The sequence below is a fragment of the Rutidosis leptorrhynchoides genome, chromosome 11 (assembly GCF_046630445.1).
Source record: "Rutidosis leptorrhynchoides isolate AG116_Rl617_1_P2 chromosome 11, CSIRO_AGI_Rlap_v1, whole genome shotgun sequence".
NCBI lineage: Eukaryota > Viridiplantae > Streptophyta > Magnoliopsida > Asterales > Asteraceae > Rutidosis > Rutidosis leptorrhynchoides.
The window spans coordinates 44,850,974-44,858,467 of record NC_092343.1 but is presented as its reverse complement, the minus strand read 5'-3'; the positions used below and the strand labels follow the sequence as shown (position 1 = coordinate 44,858,467).

General features: G+C 33.1%; 1 non-coding gene across 1 annotated transcript; it reads left to right on the top strand.

The window, feature by feature from the left end:
- The first annotated feature begins 592 nt into the window (after positions 1-592).
- Positions 593-699, top strand: LOC139879084 (small nucleolar RNA R71). The gene has a single exon (XR_011769936.1). It is a non-coding gene; the product is annotated as a small nucleolar RNA R71 (small nucleolar RNA).
- The last annotated feature ends 6,795 nt before the right edge of the window (positions 700-7,494 follow it).

Genomic DNA, 7,494 nt, shown 5'->3' with positions numbered 1-7,494 from the left:
TTCTAAATTTGGCTTTTTATCATCCGTTTGTGGTGGTTTATTTTGAAAAATAGGTCTTTGCTGATTGTAAGTATTATTAGGTACTTGTTGATTGCTTGGACCTTGTTAGTTGTTGTATGGAACATTTCGGTTATAATTCTGATTTTGATTGTAGATTGGTCTTGGCGGTTGATAATTATTCTGATAATTATTTCCAGGCCTTTGGTTTATGTATGAAACATTCTCTCTTTGTTCCATTGTTAGTTCAATACTGAGACAATCTTTTGTCAAATGTGGTCCTCCACACTGCTCACAACTAATTCTTATTGAGTGAATATCTTTAGTCATCTTTTCCATTCGTCTTTCGACAGCATCTATCTTTGCAGAAATGGAATTGAAGTCATGGCTAGAATCGGCTCTAGCTGCTTTAGATGATCTAACGATATCTTTTTCTTGATGCCACTCATGTGAGTGGGAAGCAGTGTTATCAATAATTTTATAAGCGTCAGTTGCGGTTTTCTTCATAATGGAACCACCAGCTGCTATATCGATGTCTTTTCTTGTAATGATGTCGCATCCTTGGTAGAATATTTGTACTATTTGACAAGTATCTAAGCCATGTTGCGGACATCCTCTCAATAACTTTCCAAATCTGGTCCACGCTTCATATAAAGTTTCATTTGGCTTTTGTGTGAACGTAAAAATTTCTCCTTGAAGTCTTACGGCTTTAGATGCCGGAAAGAATTGTTTAAGAAAATTTTCAACTAAAACATCCCATGTATCAATCTCCCCTTCAGGTAACGATTCTAACCAATCTTTGGCTTCTCCCTTTAAAGTCCAGGGAAATAATATGAGATATATCTGTTCATCCTCCACTTCTCTGATTTTAAATAGAGTGCAGATCCTATTAAATGTACGAAGATGTTCATTTGGATCTTCCTTCGGTGCACCACTAAATTGGCATTGATTAGTTACCATGTGTAGGATTTGTCCTTTGATTTCATAATCTGACGCATTAATCTCAGGTTGAGAAATTGCGTGACCTTGGCCAGTGCGTTTAGCTCTCATTCGGTCTTCCATACTTAGAGGTTCCAGATTTTCCATGATTGAATTTGTTGAATCTGAATCACTATAGGATTCTGATTTAACGGTTGGTTCCTCGACAATTTCTGTTTGAATGATTGGTGGTTCTGGAGGAAAGATTAATGGTTCAGGATCTCTGAATTGTCCCTGAATATCCTCCGGATTCTCAATTGTGAGGTCGAGTTCAAAAAATGGATTATCGGAAATTTGAATTGGAGTACTTGGTCGACTGGATGATGATTCTAAAGAAAAATCAACGGCGACAATATTTGCTAGATGTCTTGATCTGGTTACAAGTGGTGAATGTATAAAAGGTGGTGAACGTTTTGCTCGGTGCATTCACTGAATATCCTATTAGTTAAAAAAAAATTATATAAGTTATCAAATTAATAGACTTTTCTGCTTTTGCCCACGTTTCGAATAGCCAAAAGATGTAGCAGGGAGCCAGAACCCTTTAAATCGGAAGCTCACAACTCAGCTACTAACAAATCCAACTATTACTACGAAGCAGAAAATTTTGGATGTCTATCAATTTAACTACTTAAAATAATTTTTCTTTGAAATTTAAAGAAATTTTAGAGAAGAAATAGAAAATATTCTAAGTTCTAAAAACTAGAGCGTCGAGAAATAAGAAAGAAAAAGAGCGCGTCGAAAAATGTCAAAAAATAAAAGGTCGAAAAATAATAAAAAGAACGTAGCGCGTCGAAACTTAAAAGTCTAAAAACTAAGAATTAAAAGTTGCGTCTAAAGGTATTAAAGTTTAAAAAGAAATACTATATCCAAAACGGTAATTACTTAAAAAGGTACTAAAATATTAAAACGGCGTCGCAAAATTCTAAAGCACCTAAATCTTAGTCTAAAGAAAAAGTACTTAAGGGATTTTACGGCAAAGCCTAAAAATCTAGAAATAAAAAAAAAACTACGGCAAAAACTATGACTTAAAACTAAATACGAGCGAAAAATACAAATATTACGCTAAAACAAATAAAAAGTTATAAAATATAAAAATAAACTTAAAGTTGTAAAAAGTACAAAAAATATTATTTTTATATTATTTATTTTGTAAAACTATTAATTTTATATATTAATAAAACTAATTAAACTAAAAATACAAATTAAATAAGAAAACTAAACTAAATATTTAAATACACTAACCCTAATTAGGGTTTTAATTAAATAATAATTAAAAAATCCGTAATTATTGCTCGGATCAGGGCTGTCAGATCAGGCCATGCGATCGCATGGTCTACGCGTTAAAAATCCATGCGGTCGCATGGAGTAGGGTTTTGGGCCAGGTTCTGGGCTGCAACAGTACCAGGCCGAGTAATTTTATATATTTTTTTTCTTTTTTTAAAATTATATAAAGTATAATAAATAAAAACTTATATTTTTTTACAAACTAAAAATAAAAATAAAGAAACTTTATAGTTATATATATATATATATATATATATATATATATTTAACAAACTCTTAAAAATATATATATATTGTAATTTTTCTTTTTATATTTTTGTATTTTTAATATTTAAAACGTATATTTTTTTTATACAAAGAACTTAATAAAACATCTTTTTTTTATTATATATATAGCGTTTCGCTTCCGGCGTTTAAGCAGTTCCCCGGCAGCGGTGCCAAAAATACTTGATGTGCGTAGAGGTGTATACAAAATAGTTATATTTTTACAAGAAAATACTATTAAATACGATACAATTTTACACAAGATATTTATTTATTTATAGAATGGATATACCTAAACCTTGCTACAACACTTATAGGCAGTGTACCTAATCGTACAGCAGTGTAGTTTTTAGTAAGTCCGGTTCGTTCCACAGGGAGACTTAGCCAAGTTTAACGCTATATTTTTAACTTATGATTGTAAAAATACAAAAATATATATAAGTAGTATTATTATTATAAAAGGGGTTTTTTACCGTTTAATGACCGGTTTGCCGATTTTAAAACTTTAGTCGCAGTTAAAACCTAATGTAAAATATTAAATATATAAAAGACTTAATTTAAAGCGTAAAGTAAATAACGATAATAAAATTGCGATAAATAAAAATGCGATAAATAAAATAGCGGTAAATAAAATTGCGATAATTAAAAAGTATGATAATTAAAATGACCATAAATAAAAGTGCGATAATTAAAAGTGCAATTAAATATGAATTAAAGGAAATTAAATATGAAATAAAGGAATTATGCTTATTTAAACTTCCGTAATCATGATGTTCGACGTGTTATTTTTAGTTTAGTACCATGGGTTAATTGTCCTTTGTCCTGGATTATTTGATATGTCCATACGGATTTATCCATAATAGTCCATCAGTCATAATCATAAAATGCGGAAGTCTTTGTCAAATTATTCTTATTCCCGAAGTCAAATATTCCAACTAATTGGGGATTCGAATTGTAACAAGGTCTTAATACTTTGTTTAATGAATACACCAGGTTATCGATTGCGTGTAAACTAAGGTTTTACTACTTTGTTAACAATTACACCAATCACCCTTGAATGTAATCCACCCCTGTTTCAACAAGTCTATTAACTATTAATCCAGTTCCGTGTCCGGTAAAATGAACAATTATAAGTCTATATATTAAATCAACGAGGTATCGTTAATTTAATATAAAGCCCATTAATAGCCCATAGTCTAATTTCTACAAGTGTCGTTCTTTTATCCAAACCCCAATTATGGTCCAAAGCCCAATTACCCAATTTTAATATTTAGCCCAACATCACGATTACTTCGGCATTAAATAAGCATAATAATAACTTAGCTACGAGACATTAATTTAAAAAAGTTGAACATAACTTACAATGATTAAAAATAGCGTAGCATTACACGGACAGAATTTCGACTTACACCCTTACAACATTCGCTAACATAACCTTATTATTAGAATTTAAAATTAAAATTAAAATTAAAATTAAAATTAAAATTAAAATATATATATATATATATATGTATATATATATATATATATATATAAATATATATATATATATATATATATATATATATATATATATATATATATATATACGTGAGAGAGATAGAGAAAAAGATATATATTCGATCACCAAACTGCGAATTTATAGGGGTGTGGCCTGACTTTTTGGGTCATGCGACCGCATGGAAATCCTTCTTCAAAGCCATGCGATCGCATGGCCAGCTGGGACAGCTCAACTTTGGTTGTTTTCTTCTTGTCGACGGTTTTATATAATAATATAATATATATATATAATTTTAAGAATTAATTATATATTATATTATATTCATGTGCATAGTTGACTTGTAATTTTTAGTCCGTTGCGTCGAGCGTTGAGAGTTGGCTCTGGTCCCGGTTCCGGTTTTTCGAACGTCCTTGCGTACAATTTAATATCTTGTATTTTGCGTTTTGCGACTTGTACTCTTGTAATTTTGAGACGTTTCTTATCAATAATTTGAACCACTTTGATTGTACTTTGTACTTTTGAGCTTTTTGGTCGTTTGCGTCTTCAATTCGTCGAATCTGTTTTTTTTCTTCACCTTTTATTATTTAAACGAATATTACTTGTAAATAGAACAATTGCAACTAAAAGCTTGTCTTTCTTGAGGGATAATGCTATGAAATATATGTTCATTTTTAGCATTATCAGGGTTACCAGTAAAGATTCAAGAAGATGTGAGTTCACACGAGCCCGCTTCTATACATAAGGCAAGTCGAATGGCTCATAAACTCATAAATCATATTGAGGGAAGAATTAAAGAGCAGGCGGCCAAAGAAGCCAACACGAAACAACTCAAGAGAAAGTGGGAGGAAAACAGTGACAAGAGTCACCAGTACAACAACAACAACAATTACAACCACAATCGCAACAACTATCCCAACAACCGCAACAACAATCGCAACAATAACCGCAATCTTAACAATAACTACAACAAACATCCTAACAACAACAACAACTACAACAACCGTTTCAACAACAATAACAATCCCAACAACAACCTCAATAACAACAACGACAACAAAAACCAAAAACAGCCATGTCATAGTTGTGAAGAAAATCATCAGGGGTTTTGCACGACATTTTGTAACAGGTGTAAAAGAAATGGTCATAGCGCGACAAAGTGTGAGGTCTACGGACCAAAGTTTAACAGAACTAAAGGAACAAATAATGTCGGAACAAGTAATGCCGAAACGAATAGTGTCAGAGCAAGTAATACCAACGCTGTTTGTTATAAATGTGGAAAACCGGGCCACATTATTAGAAATTTCTCGAATCAGGGGAATACTAATGGGCAGGGCCGTGGAAGAGTTTTCAATATTAATGCGGCAGAAGCACAGGAACCCGGAGCTTGTTACGGTTACGTTTCTTATTGACGATAAATTTGCTTATGTTTTATTTGATTCGGGTGTGGATAGAAGCTATATGAGTATAGAATTTTGTGCTAAATTAAGTTGCCCATTGACGCCTTTGGATAGTAAATTTTTATTCGAATTAGCAAACGGTAAATTAATTTCAGCAGATAATATATGTCGGGAGAGAAAAATTAAACTGGGGGATGAAACGTTTAAAATTGATTTAATACCAGTCGAGTTAGGGAGTTTTGATGTAATAATTGGCATGGACTGGTTGAAAAAGGTGAGAACAGAGGTCGTTTGTTACAAAAATGCAATTCGCATTATGCGTGAAAAAGGAAAACGTTTAATGGTATACGGAGAAAAGAACAACGCGAAATTAAATTTTATTAGTAGTTTGAAGGCACAAAAACTAATAAGAAAAGGTTGTTACGTCATTCTAGCACACATCGAGGAAGTTAAACCTGAAGAAAAGAACATCAGTGATGTTCCCGTCGCAAAAGAATTTCCCGATGTATTTCCGAAAGAATTACCGGGATTACCCCCACATCGATCCGTTGAATTTCAAATATACCTTGTACCAGGAGCTGCACCAATAGCTCGTGCTCCATACAGACTCGCACCCAGCAAAATGAAAGAATTACAAAGTCAATTACGGGAACTTTTAGAGCGTGGTTTCATTCGACCAAGCACATCACCATGGGGAGCTCCTGTTTTGTTTGTCAAGAAGAAAGATGGTACATTCAGGTTGTGTATCGACTACCGAGAGTTGAACAAACTTACCATCAAGAACCGCTACCCACTACCGAGAATCGACGACTTATTTGATCAACTACAAGGCGCGTCTATTTATTCGAAGATCGATTTACATTCTGGATATCATCAAATGCGGGTGAAGGAGGATGATATTCCAAAGACTGCTTTTAAGACGCGTTACGGTCATTACGATTTTATGGTTATGCCGTTTGGAATGACTAACGCACCAGCTGTGTTCATGGACCTCATGAACCGAGTGTGCGGTCCATATCTTGACAAGTTTGTCATTATTTTCATCGATGACATACTTATTTACTCGAAGAATGATCAAGAGCACGAAGAACATTTGAGAAAAGTGCTAGAGTTGCTGAGAAAAGAAAAACTGTACGCTAAGTTTTCAAAGTGTGCATTTTGGTTGGAAGAAGTTCAATTCCTCGGTCACATAGTGAACAAAGAAGGTATTCAGGTGGATCCAGCAAAGATTGAAACCGTTGAAAAGTGGGAAACCCCGAAAACTCCGAAACACATACGCCAGTTTTTAGGACTAGCTGGTTACTACAGAAGGTTCATCCAAGACTTTTCTAGAATAGCAAAACTCTTGGCTGCATTAACGCATAAAGGGAAGAAATTTGAATGGAAAGATGAACAAGAGAAAGCGTTTCAATTGTTAAAGAAAAAGTTAACTACGGCACCTATATTGTCATTACCTGAAGGGAATGATGATTTTATGATATATTGTGATGCCTCAAAGCAAGGTCTCAGTTGTGTATTAATGCAACGAACGAAAGTAATTGCTTATGCGTCTAGACAATTGAAGATTCACGAGCAGAATTATACGACGCATGATTTGGAATTAGACGCGGTTGTTTTTGCATTAAAGACTTGGAGGCACTACTTATATGGGGTCAAAAGTATTATATATACCGACCACAACAGTCTTCAACACATATTTAATCAGAAACAACTGAACATGAGGCAGCGCAGATGGATTGAATTGTTGAATGATTACGACTTTGAGATTCGTTATCACTCGGGGAAGGCAAATGTGGTAGCTGATAATGCTAAAAATGAACATATATTTCATAAAATTATCCCTAAAGAAAGACAATCTTTTAGTTGCAATTGTTCTATTTACAAGTGATATTCGTTTAAATAATAAAAGGTGAAGACAAAAGACAGATTCGACGAATTGAAGACGCAAACGACCAAAAAGCTCAAAAGTACAAAGTACAATCAAATTGGTTCAAATTATTGATGAGAAACGTCTAAAAGTTACAAGAGTACGAGACGCGAAACGCAAAGTACAAGATATTAAATAGTACGAAA